This window comes from Lolium perenne, chromosome 7 (assembly GCF_019359855.2).
Source record: "Lolium perenne isolate Kyuss_39 chromosome 7, Kyuss_2.0, whole genome shotgun sequence".
NCBI classification, from domain to species: Eukaryota; Viridiplantae; Streptophyta; class Magnoliopsida; order Poales; family Poaceae; genus Lolium; species Lolium perenne.
In genome coordinates this window covers 114215070-114231142 of record NC_067250.2, presented here as the reverse complement: position 1 = coordinate 114231142, position 16073 = coordinate 114215070, and positions in this window count along the sequence as shown.

The window sequence follows — 16073 nt, the reverse complement described above, 5'->3', positions numbered from 1 at the left end:
GATGCTTCTGATAAAGAAGAGGTAGAAGAAGAACCTGAAAAGCATGCTAAAAATAAAAAGTACACTAAAGAAGATTTTATTGCTGAGAAACATGGTAATGAAAGAGAACCTTGGGTTCAAAAGCAAATGCCTTTTCCTGCTAAGAAACTAAAATCAAAAGAAGAAGAACATTATAATAAATTTTGCGATTGGATGAAACCTTTATTCTTGCAAATCCCTTTGACTGATGCTATTAAATTGCCTCCTTATTCAAAGTATATGAAAGATATTGTTACTAACAAAAGGAAAATCCCCAATGAGGAAATTTCCACTATGCTTGCTAATTACTCTTTCAATGGCAAAATTCCAAAGAAGTTGGGCGACCCAGGTATACCTACTATTCCTTGTTCTATTAAGAATAATTATGTTAAAACTGCTCTATGTGATTTGGGAGCCGGTGTTAGTGTTATGCCTTTTTCTCTTTATAAGAGACTTTACTTAGATAAGTTGATACCTACTGATATATCTTTGCAAATGGCTGATAAATCTACTGCTATTCCTGTTGGTATATGTGAGAATGTTCCTGTTCAAGTTACTACTAACTGCTTGATATTAACTGATTTTGTTGTGTTGGAAATGCCGGAAGATGATAATATGTCTATTATTCTTGGGAGACCTTTTCTTAACACCAGGGGGCTGTTATTGATTGCAATAAAGGAAAGGTTACTTTCAATGTTGATGATAGGGAGCATACCGTTTATTTTCCCAAGAGGATTGAGAAAGCGTGTGGAGTTAATACTATTTCTAATGTGAGAACTATCAAAGTGGGAACTATTGATTGTCCTATATATGAGCCTAAAGAAGAATATCAAACTCTCGTGATTGGATCCATATCAATACAATTCAAGGTAACATGATTGATTTGAGGTTTATTTCTTCTTATGCTAAGTAAAATTTATTTGGTGACAAGACTTTATCAACCATGTTAACGAATACCTTTTATATGCATAGAGGGGGTAAACAACATCTCTTTCTTCCTCCACTTGCTCTAGTTGCTGTAGCACTTTTAATTTGCAAAGTTCCTTAGTTATTTGGAGATTTCAAAATTTTTCCTGGCCAGTAATAATAAACTAAATACCCAGAAATGTGCATTTTTCAAAGTTTTCAAAAATTCACAAAAATTATACCGTTGGTCCTATTTTTCGACGAGGCACCTAGGAGCACCGAGAGGATGACCTGTGGGGCACCGAGAGGGCGCCAAACCACAGGCCGGCGCGGCCAAGGAGGTGGCCGCGCCACCATGTGGTGTGGGCCCCCTTTGCCCCACTTTGTCATCTCTTTCTCCCAGCACCTTCTCTCTCCCGAAAAACTCGTACCAGGTTCCTCTCTCTCGCGTTTTTGCTCCGAGCTCCAGATTTCTCGATCTCTTTGCTCAGCCCAGTTTCTGCTGAAATTTGGCACATTTGCTCCTTGGTATGTGACTCCTCCACCCATCCAAGTAGAATTTTGTTTGGTTGAGTATATCTTGAATATTTTGCTGCTGTAGGTAACATGTTTAGTGAGCTTGCATGCTTGTTCTAAGTGGTAGAAACTAGTTTTGATGCATGATTAGTACTCTAGCAAGTTCCTATGATAGTTTCCCTCAATTATATGTCACCAAATCAAATTTTATATCATTTGTTAAAAATTTCAGAGAAGCTATGAAGAAGTTCAACTTTGGAGAGTTGTTCAAGAAAGGGACAACCAGCACCGGGAGGCCTTCTAGGGCCGCCACCCGGATTAGGCGATCATACAATGAAGACATCATCGCGCCTAGCTTCGCGCCCGAAGAGGACAACGGGCCTCCTAATGCTTCGACTTTTCCATGCTATGATTTTCTAAGGAATGCAGGGATATTGGAGGATTTCTTAACCCTTGTCAACAGTGCAGGGTTAACCACCTATATGGGAGATGAAAGGGAGCAATACTATATGCTCACCAAAATCTTCGTCGAGAGTTTCCAGTTCAACAACAAACAATATGAGCCGACGGTTGCATTCAGGATCTATGGTAATCCTGTTACTATGCAATTGAAGGATTTTTGTCGTGCATTGGATATTGTCCCTGTAGGTACAGCGAGTAGGATTGATGACAACCCCCGGGACTTGTTGGAGCTCTATCGAGGGATTACCGATGATGACTGTCGCACCATTCAGCGGGGCAAGATAAGGAACATTCAACTCCCCGCCATTAAGTATTTTGCATACTACATTGCTACTAGCATTCTTGGTAGGGAGAACACTAGCAACATTTCTAGTTACCATCTTGCTTTCTTGAATATTGCACTTACTGGTCAGACATCCTATCACCTTGGTGCTCTTATTGCTCGCCGCCTGACTACCAGGGGGCCTATTTTTGGGGGAACTATCGCACTGCGTGTTTTAACATATCTAAATCTTCCTATTGATCCTAATGATGTACCATTGGCCCCTAGGAAACTTGATATTGTTGCTATGAAGAGTCATCATTTTGTTACCACTGATTCTACTTTAGATAATATGGTGTATAGAATGTTGTTTTCTGACGGGGATGAGAAAGAAATTCCTCTTCCCCAACTAGGTTTGTTAAGTATTGACAGGCAATCATGGTCGTGCACTAAGGAGGAAGTGGATGAGCATTTGAAGATAAAAGACTTCCACCAGCAACATGACTCCGAGGACGCCGGGGCCTCCTACGACCACACCGTCACATATCCGGGTGCTTCTTCTAGCACATACCCGGAATACGATCCATCTTCATCATACTACGGAGACACTACCTCATGGGATCGATGGGATTGAACTCCATTTAGGCCAAAAGCCTAAGCTTGGGGGGAGGTATACCGGCATCACTCATTCTTTGCATATTATGGTCGCTGGATACTTGTACATACTTGTTTTGTTCGTTTGAGTGGTTTTCTAATGAGAGGAAGATGATATTTGGGGAAGTGCTGCATGAAAACAGATTCTGGAACGTTACCGTAAAAATTCTCAAGAACAGCCAGAGCGTCATTTTGAGTGTGCAGGTTCCCCAGGTTGTTATCTAACTTTCATTAGTTGAACACTTTTCGATCTGAGCAACGTAAGATTTTTGTAAAAATCGATTTCTGTACTGCTGTCAGGTTTTGGCAGATTTCTGCCATCTCGCTTTTCTGTGTTTCTTCTAGTTTGCTATTTCTTGTTTTCGCTTTGTTTCTTTCCCAAAACACAAAAACACCAAAAATATTTGCTGTTCTTCTTTGGTTTGTAAAGTTCTTTATATGTTCAATGGTCTTCGGTGGCTGGAGCGTGGTTTTCATTTCATATTATCCAAGCTACACAAGTGAAAAGGCAATAATGACGATCTACGACAATCTGATTGTGGTGAGAGGCTGGTATGAACTCTATTTGTTTTCATTTTTGTACATATACTCATCCATGTGCGCATGCTTAGTTGGTTCATGTGAGGTATATGTTATTTGAGAAAGTCTAGTAGTTTATGATCTCTCATGTTTAGCTCCAATCTATTAATATGAGTAGCATGTCATGGATGTTTGCTTGCATTGTTTTATTCATAAGTAAGTATGGCATTGTGGTATCCTCCTCTGAATAATTCATTTATATCGACTTGGCACATGCTCACGCATGCATATGACTGAACAAAAAGTCAATTAAGCTTCGATGATCTATATTGCTTCAGAGTTCTTGTATCACTTTTATGCCTCTGTTAATTTATTTTGCCGCAAGCATGATTATGACAGTTATCGCTCTCTTGATTTGTCGCTCCCTAGTCTATTGCTAGCCTTCACTTGTACTGAGCGGGAACGCTGCTCGTGCTTCCAAACACCTGAAAACCAAGTTGTTCCAAAAGTGTCCACCATAAATACCTATGCATGGCATTTCAAACCATTCCAAGTAAATTCTCGTGCGCTACCTTTAAAACCTTCAAAATGCTTCTCAATTTGTGTTTATGTTTCATAGCTCATGAGGAAGTATGTGGTGTTTAGCTTTCAACCTTGTCATTTACTTTTGACGGACTCTCACATGGACTAGTGGCACATCCGCTTATCCAATAATTTTGCAAAAAGAGCTGGCAATGGGATTCCCAGTCCCGAATTAATTAACCTAAATAGACACTCCTCCATGGTTTGTGATTGTTGGACGGCACCCGAAGGATTCGGTTAGCCATGGCTTGTGTAAGCAAAGGTTGGGGGGAGTGTCATCATCATAATAAAACTAAAATAAAAAGGCACTCCTTCATGGTATGAGATTGTTGGCAGGCACCCGAGGATTCGGTTAGCCATGGTTTGTGTAAGAAAGGTTGGAAGGAGTGCCAAATAAATATGCAATAATTCATGGGAGCCGCTCTTGAAAGTCCGGTTGGCGAGGTAGTTAGTGTACCCATTGCCATTCGTTGACAACAACAAACACCTCTCAAAATAATTTTGCTCCTGTCTTTATAAAAATGAAAAGCTCTAGCGCATGTTAATCCACAACTTCCCTCTGCGAAGGGTCAATCTTTTACTTTTATGTTGTGTCTCCATTATTTCTTTGAGCACTATCTTGAGAGCACAACTGTCATTCTTAGTATAATATGCTTGTCTCAAAATATGATTGATTGTGGTATAACTTTGATGCATTTATCTTTTGACAATCACTACTTCTAGTCTTTCTATGAACTCCAGAGGTGCCCGGGCATTTATGTTTTGCCAACCAAATACAGGCAAGCGAGATACCACTTTATCATACTCTCTTATGAACATTACAATCCTGCTTATATACATGATTCATGATGCTTATTATTAATTGTTGGTACCTCTCCATGATTGACATAGCTGTTAGATGATCTTATTTGCATGTATCTCATTATGAATTGCTTAAGTATTAGCCATAGCATGAGAATATATACATCATATGAGCAAATGTGTTCGTGAAAGTTCTTTTATCGCTCAGTTGTTAACTGAATTGCTTGAGGACAAGCAATAAGCTAAGCTTGGGGGGAGTTGATACGTCCAAAACGTATCTACTTTCCCGAACACTTTTGCTATTGTTTTGCCTCTAATTTGTGTATTTTGGATGCAACTAACACGGACTAACGCTGTTTTCAGCAGAATCGCTCACAGTGTCTCGTTTTTGTGCAGAAATCCAACTTTCGGGAAAATCCTTGGAATTTATGCAGAAGGCCCTATTTTCCCAGGAAACTAACGGAGCCAGAAGGACGAACCAGGTGGAGGCCCGAGGGCCCCACACCATAGGGCGGCGCGGCCCAGGGGGGGCCCGCGCGGCCCTGTAATGTGGCCCCCTCGGCCGGCCTCCGACGCCCTCCTTCGGACTATTTATCGGCCTCGACCTAAAAACGCACGGAGAGAAGTCGAAGTCGCCAGAAACCCTCCAGAACGCCGCCACATCGCGAAACTCCGTCGCGGGAGCCAGAAGTCTCCGTTCTGGCACTCCGCCGGGACGGGGAATTGGAGGAGATCATCGCCATCATCACCGCCAACGCCTCTACATCAACCAGCCATGTTTCCCCCATCCATGTGTGAGTAATTCCCCCGCTGTAGGCCGAAGGGGATGGTAGGGATTGGATGAGATTGGTCATGTAATAGCATAAGATTGTTAGGGCATAGTGCCTAGTGTCCGTAATTGGTACTTTGATGATATTGTTGCAACTTGTTATGCTTAATGCTTGTCACTAGGGCCCGAGTGCCATGATCTCAGATCTGAACATGTTATCGTTTCATCATGATATTCATTGTTTATGGTCTTACCTATAAGTTGTATACACATGTCGCTGTCCGGAACCAATGGCCCCGAAGTGACAAGAATTGGGACAACCGGAGGGGATGGTAGCGATGTGAGGATCACATGTGTTCACGGAGTGTTAATGCTTTGCTCCGGTACTTTATTAAAAGGAGTACCTTAATATCCAGTAGTTTCCCTTGAGGCCCGGCTGCCACCGGCTGGTAGGACAAAAGATGTTGTGCAAGTTTCTCATTGCGAGCACGCACGACTATATATGGAACACATGCCTATTGATTGCTTTGTACTTGGACACCGTTTTATTATTATCTGCAAATGCCCTGCTATGATTGTTACATGAGTTTCTCTCATCCATGCAACGCCCGTTCATCCGTCCCCGTGCCTACAGTATTTTAATCCTGCTGTTTACTAAAATCACTACTGCTGTCTTTGTTACTCTGCTGCTGTTATTTCACTCACTCTTGCTATAAAACTGTTACTACTGATAAACTCTTGCGAGCAAGTCTGTTTCCAGGTGCAGCTGAATTGACAACTCCGCTGTTAAGGCTTCCAAGTGTTCTTTGTCTCCCCTTGTGTCGAATCAATAAATTGGGTTTTACTTCCCTCGAAGACTGTTGCGATCCCCTATACTTGTGGGTCATCAGAGGTCAAGATAGCTGTCTTTGGATCATATGCTGATGGGGCACCTAGTCCAGATGGTTTATATTTTATGTTTTACCAGAAATTCTGGGATGTTATTAAAAAGGACTTGATAAATATGTTCAATGCTTAGTTTAGGGATGACTTAGATATGTATAGATTAAATTTTGCTATGATAACCCTCATTCCAAAAGAAAATGAGGCTATAACTATGAAAAAGTTTAGGCATATTAGTTTAGTAAATTGTTCCTTTAAGATTTTTACCAAAGTCTTAACTAATAGACTAGCTAAAATCATTGATAGGCTCATCTCTTACCACCAATGTACCTCTATGATAGGGAGATTTATTTTAGAAAGTGTGGTAACTGCTCATGAGGTAATTCATGAAGTGCATAAAAATAAAGACAAAGGGCTAGTTCTAAAGCTTGATTATGAAAAATCTTATGACAAGGTTAACCTGGATTTCCTCTATGAAGTCCTAGAGATTAGGGGTTTCAATCCCACTTTCATTTGTTTTGTTAAACAGATTACTCAGGGTGGATCTGTGGGAGTAAAAGTTAATGACATTGAGGGTGATTTTTTCCTAACAGGAAAAGGTTTGAGACAGGGGGCCCATTGCCCCTCTCTTATTCAACTGCATTGTGGATGTTTTCTCTAGAATGCTAGTGAAAGGAACAGAAGAAGATTTAATTAGTGGTCTATGCCCTAATTTTCTCCCTGGAGGAATTGCCAGTCTCCAATATGCTGATGATACCTTACTGTTTCTTAAAAATGACCCTAGAGTTGCTCTAAATCTGAGGTGGATCCTCACCTGTTTTGAACAAATATCTGGTATGAGAGTGAATTTTCATAAAAGTGAACTTATTCCCATTAATACAGATGTTGTAGAAACACAACCTTTTCTTGATATTTTCCAGTGTGTCATGGGAAAGTTCCCTGTCAAATACTTGGGTATCCCTCTACACCATGATAGACTTAGGAGAGAATATTTACAACCTCTTATAGAAAATATCCTCAAAAGAATCACTGGGTGGAGAGGGAAACTCTTATCCTCTGCTGCCAAAAGGATTCTTATTCAAGCATGCCTAGCTAGTATTCCTATTTACTTGCTTTCCTTTTTCAAATTCCCAAAGTGGGCTTTGCATTTAATAGACACACAGATGGCCAACTTCATGTGGAATGATGAAGAAGGCAATCATAAGATCCATTTGGCCAATTGGCCTTCTATCTGTATGAAAAAAATATTTTGGAGGTTTGGGAATACCAAACTTGCAAGATTTAAATATTTGTTTGATTGGTTCCTGGATTAAAAGATACATCCAGAGTGAGGGGCTCTGTGGAGGAAAGTTTTAGATTCTAAATATAAAACAAAAATTCCAAATATATTATCTTGCCATGATCTTCAGGCTTCCACTTTTTGCAAATGAGTTATGTGAGCTTCTAAGGTAGTAAAGTTTGGATATAAATGACAGGTGGGTAATGGTAGATCCATAAAATTTTTGGAAGACATTTGGTTTGGTAATTCTCCTTTAGCTACTCAATTTTGGGATTTGTACTTTGTTTCTAACCAACAAAATAAAACCATTTTTGAGATCTGTGATGGCCATGAGATTAGAGGTAATTTTAGAAGGACTTTCACTGATTATATGATGAGTCAGTGGTATGAGTTATTAGAGATTGCTAGATCTATTTTCTTTTCCCGGGAAGAAGACCAACTCATTTGGCAATACAATTCTTCTGGGGTTTATTCATCTAGTTCTCTGTATGCTATAATCAATTTCAAAGGAGTTACTCCTGTTTATTTACTTGCTGTGTGGAAACTTAAAATCCCTCCCAGGATTTAGGTCTTCCTGTGGCTGTTCTCTCATAACAAAATCATGACTAGAGATAACCTGAGAGCTAGAGGTATACGAAAACCTATGGATTGTGAGATGTGTGCTGAATTTGAGACAGTACATCATCTTATGTTTGAGTGTATTGTTGCTAGATCCCTTTGGGGCCTGTTTGAAGAGGTTTTTGATGTGCATGTTACCAATTTCGAATCTATTGCAACTAAATGGCTTTGTAATGAGAAATTCATGCATTTCAATGTAGTTTCTTCTGCTGTCCTGTGGGGTTTATGGCTGAATAGGAATAATCTTGTGTTTAACAAGACTACATGGATTAATGTGAAACAGGTGTGGCGAATGGTTTTCTTCCTCCTTCGAGATTGGAAGAAACCTTTCAAGGGTCTAGAAACTGGAAAAAATGCTCAGTTCATGGACCTGCTACTGGCAAATTTAAAAGCTCCACTATGCCTCCCAGTGGGCTAAGGTGCCCCCCCTTCGACTGGATCTTCACCTGGAACTCGAGCTATGAAGGACGGGCGACACTGACCTACCTCTTGGACAATCCTGGTGAATCTCACAAGATCCATGTGGTGACGTGATCGAAGTACCAAGTGGAATGTTTCCAAAAAAGAGGTGTCGTCGAAAAGTGTTGGAGCAAAGCCCAAAAGTCGGCGTAGGGTCCTGTTATCTGAGTTGTAATCGAACTAGATTGTTATTTCTTTGCACCCTTTGTTGTGTGCTTGTGGTATCCTTTGTTTTGTTGGTTTTACTTCCCCAGCAAAATGAAAATGCCACACTCCAAAAACTGTTTTTAGGTTTGCTTTCCTTTTCAGTTTAGTTGTGTTGAACTATGTTTTCTTTTCCTGTAAAACTTGGCTTCTTTTCAATGAAATGGATCTGGATGAGACCCCTGTTGATCTAAAAAAAAACTTATAACTCAAATTTGTGGTTTTGCTGTACAAATGTAAAATTCCCACACACTGGGACATAGCGTGCAAGTCACTTTTACAACAGCATCCATGCACGTAGAGGTGGGTGGGAGATCCAACAGAAGTAGACGGAGACAGCCGCCTGTTCCTTTATCTAATGACGCATTAACATATTTGTTGAGCACACAATTATTTGTTCATTCTGATACCTGCAAGAAAGGAGGCCGGGTGGATTAGCTCGCAGCTAGCAAGAGTCAGGACAGGAATGAGAGGCCAGGAAAATGGAAGCAAATTTGGTGCACATGAGCACCAGTGCTCTCAGTTTTTAAAATATTTAAAAACTGTATTTCTACGTTCCAAAAAATCATCACATTTATTCCATGAATACATACACATATTCTGAATATTCATGCAAAGTTTCGGTAGAAATTGCATTGTATTTTGAGCTACAGGAAAAAACAAATTTGTGGCTACGTATAGAGGTATATATTTGTCAGAAATTTGTCTTTTTTGTATAGCTTATAATATAATATATTTTTCTCCAAATTATTTACCGTACCTTCAGAATGTTTGTATGTATGTGGGTATTTAATTTCATATTTTTTGAAATCCAAAAAATATGATTTTTAGAAATCAGGAGCACTGGTGCTCATGTGTCAAATACACTTTTCGCAGGAAAATGGCATACATATACGTGTAGCAATTCATATGAATGCACCCAGGGCAATTACTGAAATCAAACGCTACGGTACTTGCAACAGTTCTGTGTTATGATGATCTCTGCTAGTGACACTTGAGAAGCTAGAGTGTGCAGGAGACCAGATAGTGTTTTCCCTGTTGCTGGCTACGTAGGTTCATTCTCCACGGACTGCAATGATACAGAATTGGAGCTATGTGTCGGTGAGTGATGTGATTCATGTGTTTCGGTTTGCAGAACTGGAGCTGTGTTTCGGTGAGTGTCTTAATCTAGCTAGCAAAGCGGCAAACCTATCATATCTGAGTTAAGTTGCAGGGAAGCAGAGCAACTGAAGATCAAGCAGGGATGAATAGTTAGTTCGAAGGGTGAGCTTAGTTAGTTACCCTGGTGACTGGTGAGGAGTTCGGGGTTGGTGGGAGGCGGTCAGGCGAGGTCTTGGTCGTCGAAGTCGTCGGGGAAGGAGTTGAAGAAGTCGGCGTGGGAGGGCGGAGCTGGGGATGAGGACGTCGGCGCCTCGGCGGCGAGGTCCTGCGCGTCGGCGTCGACCTCCATCATGCCCATGCCGACGGCGCCGGCGGTGGAGCCGTGGTGGTTGTCCTCCGCCTCCATCTCCCCCGCCGAGTCCTCCCACTCCGCCGCGCTGCCCCCGGCCCCCGAAGAGTTCATCGATCCAGACCTCGGCTCGGCTCAGGTGATCGATCGGGTGGTGAATCCGGAGCTTGCTGTTTTGCTTCGTGTTCTTCTTTGATCTTTCCCGCACGGCACCGCTCTGGTTTTCCAGTTCTTTGGCTGACGTCACCACCTAACAAGTTCCCCACGCTACTGCAGTGTGCAGCCGCAACAGCAGGTGTAGACTGTAGAGAGCGTGCGCGCCCGTGTCGGACCGGGGGTGCCTGACGGTGAAGTGGGCTTTAAAGGCCTGGCCCATCAGGCCGAATGCTCCTTCAGACTTCTTTTTTTGTTTTGATTTTTTTGTTTGTTTTTGTTTTGGACATTGCTCTGAATTCATGCTAACTTTTAACCCTCGCTCACCAGTCACCACTGTGGCAGCGCTGACCAATCGCTGTGGATAGATCTTGAAGCAGCCAAGATGATGTCCACATAGGGATAGGGGGCATGGAACTAGTGGCGACATCGAGGATGGCTCACATACGATTCTCCTCAGTTTTCCACTCATGGTCCTGCACTCCTGACCAGATCCACCTGCTTGAGTTGGAGTAAAACCAGGCGTCACACTCACGCTACCTGAGCTCATGTGGCAAATGATGAGACTATGAGAAGCGCTTTGTCTCTGGGTGCGTATAACCTATTTATTTGAAAATACTCCCTCCATCTACGGATAAGTGTATACTTTCTTTTTTAAAAGTCAAATATTTTGAATTTTGACCAAATTTTTGCGTAAAAATAATAACATATGTGATAATAAATTACTATATTTTTGAACTATATATATATGCCAAGATGAATCTAACGATACTAATTTAATGTCATAAATTCTACTACTTTTTCTATAGGAAGTAGGTCAAAGTTAATAAAGCTTGACTTAAGACATGTCTTAACGTACACTTATTCGTGGACATATGAAGTATATATCAAACATATTTTGTAATATTAAAAAATTCCAAAAATTGTCATGTGGACATGTTCACAATCTACGTGCGCACCAAGTCGTTTTCAGAAAACTGATTTTTATGTGGTCTATGTAAAAAGGACAAAATTTGGTGCTCAAATACAAGTTTGCACGAGACATTCTTTTTTATCTTTTTTGCACATAGCAAGAAAAATTGGGGTTTCCCGAAACTTTGCGTGTCTCATGTAGAATGCGGATATGTACATGATTTTTTTTTGGATTTTATTTTCATAATTTGGAATATGTTTGGGCAAAGGGGAGCATACACATCCAAGATTAAAAGTGTATTTTTAGCGTACATTTCCTTAAGTAAAGTACACTAGAACTTGAGGAAAAAAATTACACTACTCTCCCTCCATTTCTATTTACCTCAGGTTTTAGGTTTAGTCAAAGTTAAATTTTTGTAAATTTTGATAAAGAATATAATAAAAATATCAATATTTATCATATAAAATGCATATAATACTCCGTCCATCCATAAATAGATGTCTAAGATTTATTTAAATTTAGATTTATTTATACACTAAATAGTGTCTAAAATGCATATAATACTCCAGCTGTCCATATATAGAGGTTGTATAAAAGTATATGTAATGATGATTTATAATATACCCTCTGTCCCATAAAAAATGTCTTAGATTATTTTGAATTTTAATGTATGTAAACACTAAGACAACTTAATTTCATGGAACGGCAGGGATGAGTGTAATAATTTCATGGTGGCCTCTTGCTTTGCGGACTCATAAAGAGCTGATTGGATCAAATCGGTTCCCTCTTGGAGTACTACGATCCGATCCCACAACTCTTTAGCGGAGTCAATGTCATTGACTTGATCAAGGAGCTTGCGGTTGATGCCACTTCTAATCTTGTCACGTGCGGAGGCATTGAGTTGACGGTTGTAGAATTCGGTGGAGGTCAACCGAACGGGATCATGTGGCTCCCGGTATCCATGACCAATGATCTCCCATAACTCCACACTGCAGCTGCGAATATGAGATTCCATAGCAGATTTCCAAAAAGGAAAGTGAGTTCCATCAAAATGGGGAACGGTCCCACTATGGTTTATATGAGGCATGGGTGAAGTGTTTTTGGGATAGTCATGGTTGACTTCATGGAAGCTTCCTTGAGAGGCCGAAACCCCACTAGGTGTCCCACTAGTCAAGTTCTTAAGCATTGCAGTCATCTGTGCCATTTGGCTTTGTAGTTCATCCTCCTTTTTCTTCTTCTCGGCATCATATGCCAAGAATCTAGATTTCATTTCTCTAACCGAAAGGTTAGAGTCTTCATCTAGACCCTCGAATAGTTTGTCCATCTCACTCTTAAGACGGTGAAGCCCTTAATAAGAGTCCAGGCTCTGATACCAATTGAAAGTTCAGAGATGGTAAACCTAGAGGGGGGTGAATAGGTTTCTACAGATTTTAATTCTTTCTTTGCAATATTAGGTTTTGCGGAATATAAAGGTGAGCCTAATGCAAACTAGGTGAAACAACCTATATGAGGATACGACTAACTCGAGCACGAAGGCTCTCATAGGCAGTTAAATCACAAGTAAAGAGTTCGGTTAGAGATAACCAATAGCATGCAGAGACGAGGGTTTATTCTCGTGTTCCCTTCCTTTGCAAGAAGGTACGTCACGTTTGGAAGAGTGGAGGTCCCACGAAGGATTCCCCGCGCCACGAAGGCTCACCCTATTCTCCGGAGCCTATCCCACGGAATAGCTCACTCACTTGTGGTAGACTTTGAGGTAGCCTCCAAACCTTCACAATCTTGTCAGGAGCAAATCCACAGCCCGGATACTTCCGGACCACTCTTGCCCACCTAGGGTTTCCAAGGAACCCTAGAGAGCAAGCTTCTTGATGAATACAAGGGGGAATGAGATTTGGCTTGGTAGAACTGTAGATCGGGTCCTCCTCTATCGTTTCCCCGGAGGGATTTGAGTTTGGGTGGAGGAGGAGGGAGATCTGAGGCTTTTGGTGTTTCTAACAATGGAGTATGAGAGAGAGAGCTCAAGAACAACTTGTAGTGTAGTGCCTACCCCTTCATAGGTAGAAGAAGGGGTATATATAGTGTCATTTGAAATATGGCCGTTGTGACTTGCCACCTCAGCTTTCTCCCCGAGATTTCCGGTCAACCGGACCAGAGACCGGACCGTCCAGCGCAGGGCCCGGTCCGACCGGTCCAGGGACCGGACCGGCCGGTCCAAACCGGGCGGCAGACCGAACCGAGACCAGAACGATGCAGTGTCGTGCAGTACTCCTGCCGAAAGGCATCAGCGCAGGACCCGGTTGGTGCCGGGGCGCCCAGTCCTGCACCCGGTCCGACCGGAGGTGTCTGGTCCAAACCGGACTGCTGACCGGGCCGTCACCGGGGCAGTTCCTGTGTCTTCCAGTAGCCCTCCCGGATGGCATCAGCGCAGGGGCCGATTGGCGCCGGGGAGCTCGGCCCAGCGCCCGGTTGACCGGGCGGGAGACCGGAACTGGCCGGCGCAGGGGCCGGTCCGACCGGGTCTCTGACCGGCAGGATGCTGTAGACCCCTTTTTGATTGTTGTCGAAGTGGGGGGTCTCCTTTAGCCTTCTTGTTCCTTTGATACACCATTTATGCCTCTTTGGCTAATACCTGAGATTATCCTTAGAAACATGTATTAGGCCAAATACTCTAGGACGGTGTCATTGTTACCAAAATAATGGATAAGGGTAAAATACCCTTACAACCGCCACCTTGGCAGCCGCCGCCTGGGCCTCCTCCTCCTCTGCCGCCGCCTGGACCGCCGCCGCGTCCTCGTTCGCCTGGGTTGCCGCCTGGATTGCCGCCACATCGGCGATGAAGCGGGCCCTGTCCCTAGCCGCCGCCGTCACCGCTTCGTCCCTGGCGACGATGGCGGCCTCCAGATCGCGGTTCTCATGCTTGACCCGCGCGGGAGAAGGGCCCTGATGGGATTCGTAGCATAGAAAACAAAAAAATTCCTACCGCAAGAACGAATAACAACCCAAGATCTAATCTAGTAGATGGTAGCAACGAGGGGATCACGAGACTAACCCTTGAAGATTTCCAAAGCCTAACGAGATTAGATCTCGTGGTGGATGTAGTCGATCACTTGCCGCTTGCAAAAGCGCGTAGAAGATCTTGACGGTGCCACAAACGGGCAGCACCTCCGTACTCGGTCACACGTACGGTGTTGATGAAGACGACGTCCTCCTCCTTGTTCCAGCGGGCAGCGGAAGTAGTAGATCCTCCTCGGAATCCCGGTAGCACGACGGCGTGGTGGCGGTGGTGGTGGAGAACTCCGGCAGGGCTTCGCCTATGCGCTGCGGGAGTAGTATGTGGAGGAGGGGAGGATAGGGTTTGGGGAGAGGGGGACTTGGGCGCCACCATCAAGGGGTGCGGCCAAGGTGGCTATTGGGTGGTCGGCCCCCTCCCCTTGCCCCTCTTTTTATAGGTGGAAACCCCCAAGTGTTAGACTCCATGTCTTCGAATAAGACCCCAACTCAAGAACTTGCCATAAGGGCTAGTTTGGTTGCAAGGGGTCCAGAACCCAGGGAACCAAATCCCCACCCCATATTTCCCTGATCACCCGGGATACCCTTCAATCTGGGGAAAAACTAATATGCCATTTGGTAGCTCGCGGGGAGGGGGCAAGCGGAAGCTGTGCTACGATTTCGTTTGTATGGTTCCTGTACGATGAATACTGTAGATCTGATGTAGCACCAGTAGATCTGAAGATGTAGAGGGAAGAGATGGAGGAGGAGGTTGTGCTCTCCAGTGACTAGAGGACTCGGTTCGTCGCTGGAGGAGAGGAGGACCGTCGCCGTTTCCGGAGGAAGACCACCGTCGCTGTTCCCCGAGGAAGACCACCGTCGCCATTGCCGGAGGGGAGAGGAGCTTCAAAGGAGGCGGAATAGAGCTCTGCGGAAGGAGGTGGAGGACCGTGGAGGTGCAGATCTCGGGAGGCGCCTCGCTCAGGTCGCCGGAGGAAGTAGAGCAGCAGGTGGGATGCGTCGCCACCCGCGGCGTCGCGCGAGAGCCACTCGAGGAATTCGTTCCCCATGTCCGGACTAGTGGAATGGTGGCCCGGGGAAAGGCCGCGGAAGGGACCGGTTTCCCTCACCCGTGGACAACCAAACAGCGCGGTTGATTGACCCGGGCCAACTCGGCCCGTGTTTTCTCCACCCAGGGAAAACGCGCGGATTCGCCGGGGAAAGGCTGCATCCAAACGAGCCCTAAGGTGGGAAACCTACCCAAGGTGGGACTCCTACTCAAGGTGGGACTCCCACCCCTTCCTTGGGGGGGTGGCCGGCCACCATGGGGTGGAGTCCACCTGGGACTCCTCCTCCTTAGGCTGGCCGGCAATGCTATGTGGAGTCCCTCCGGGACTCCACTTTCCATGGTGATTTCTTCCGAACTTTTCTAGAACCTTCCATAAATGCACCAGATCATTTTCAAACTTGGAAAATGACTTCCTATACATGAATCTTATTCTCCGGACCATTCCGGAACTCCTCGTGATGTCCTGGATCCCATCCGAGACTCCGAACAAAACTTCGAACTCCATTCCTGTTGTGGTCAGAAACCCACCGGCGAGCAACGACGGGCAACACAGGAGAGCCGGGAGCAAC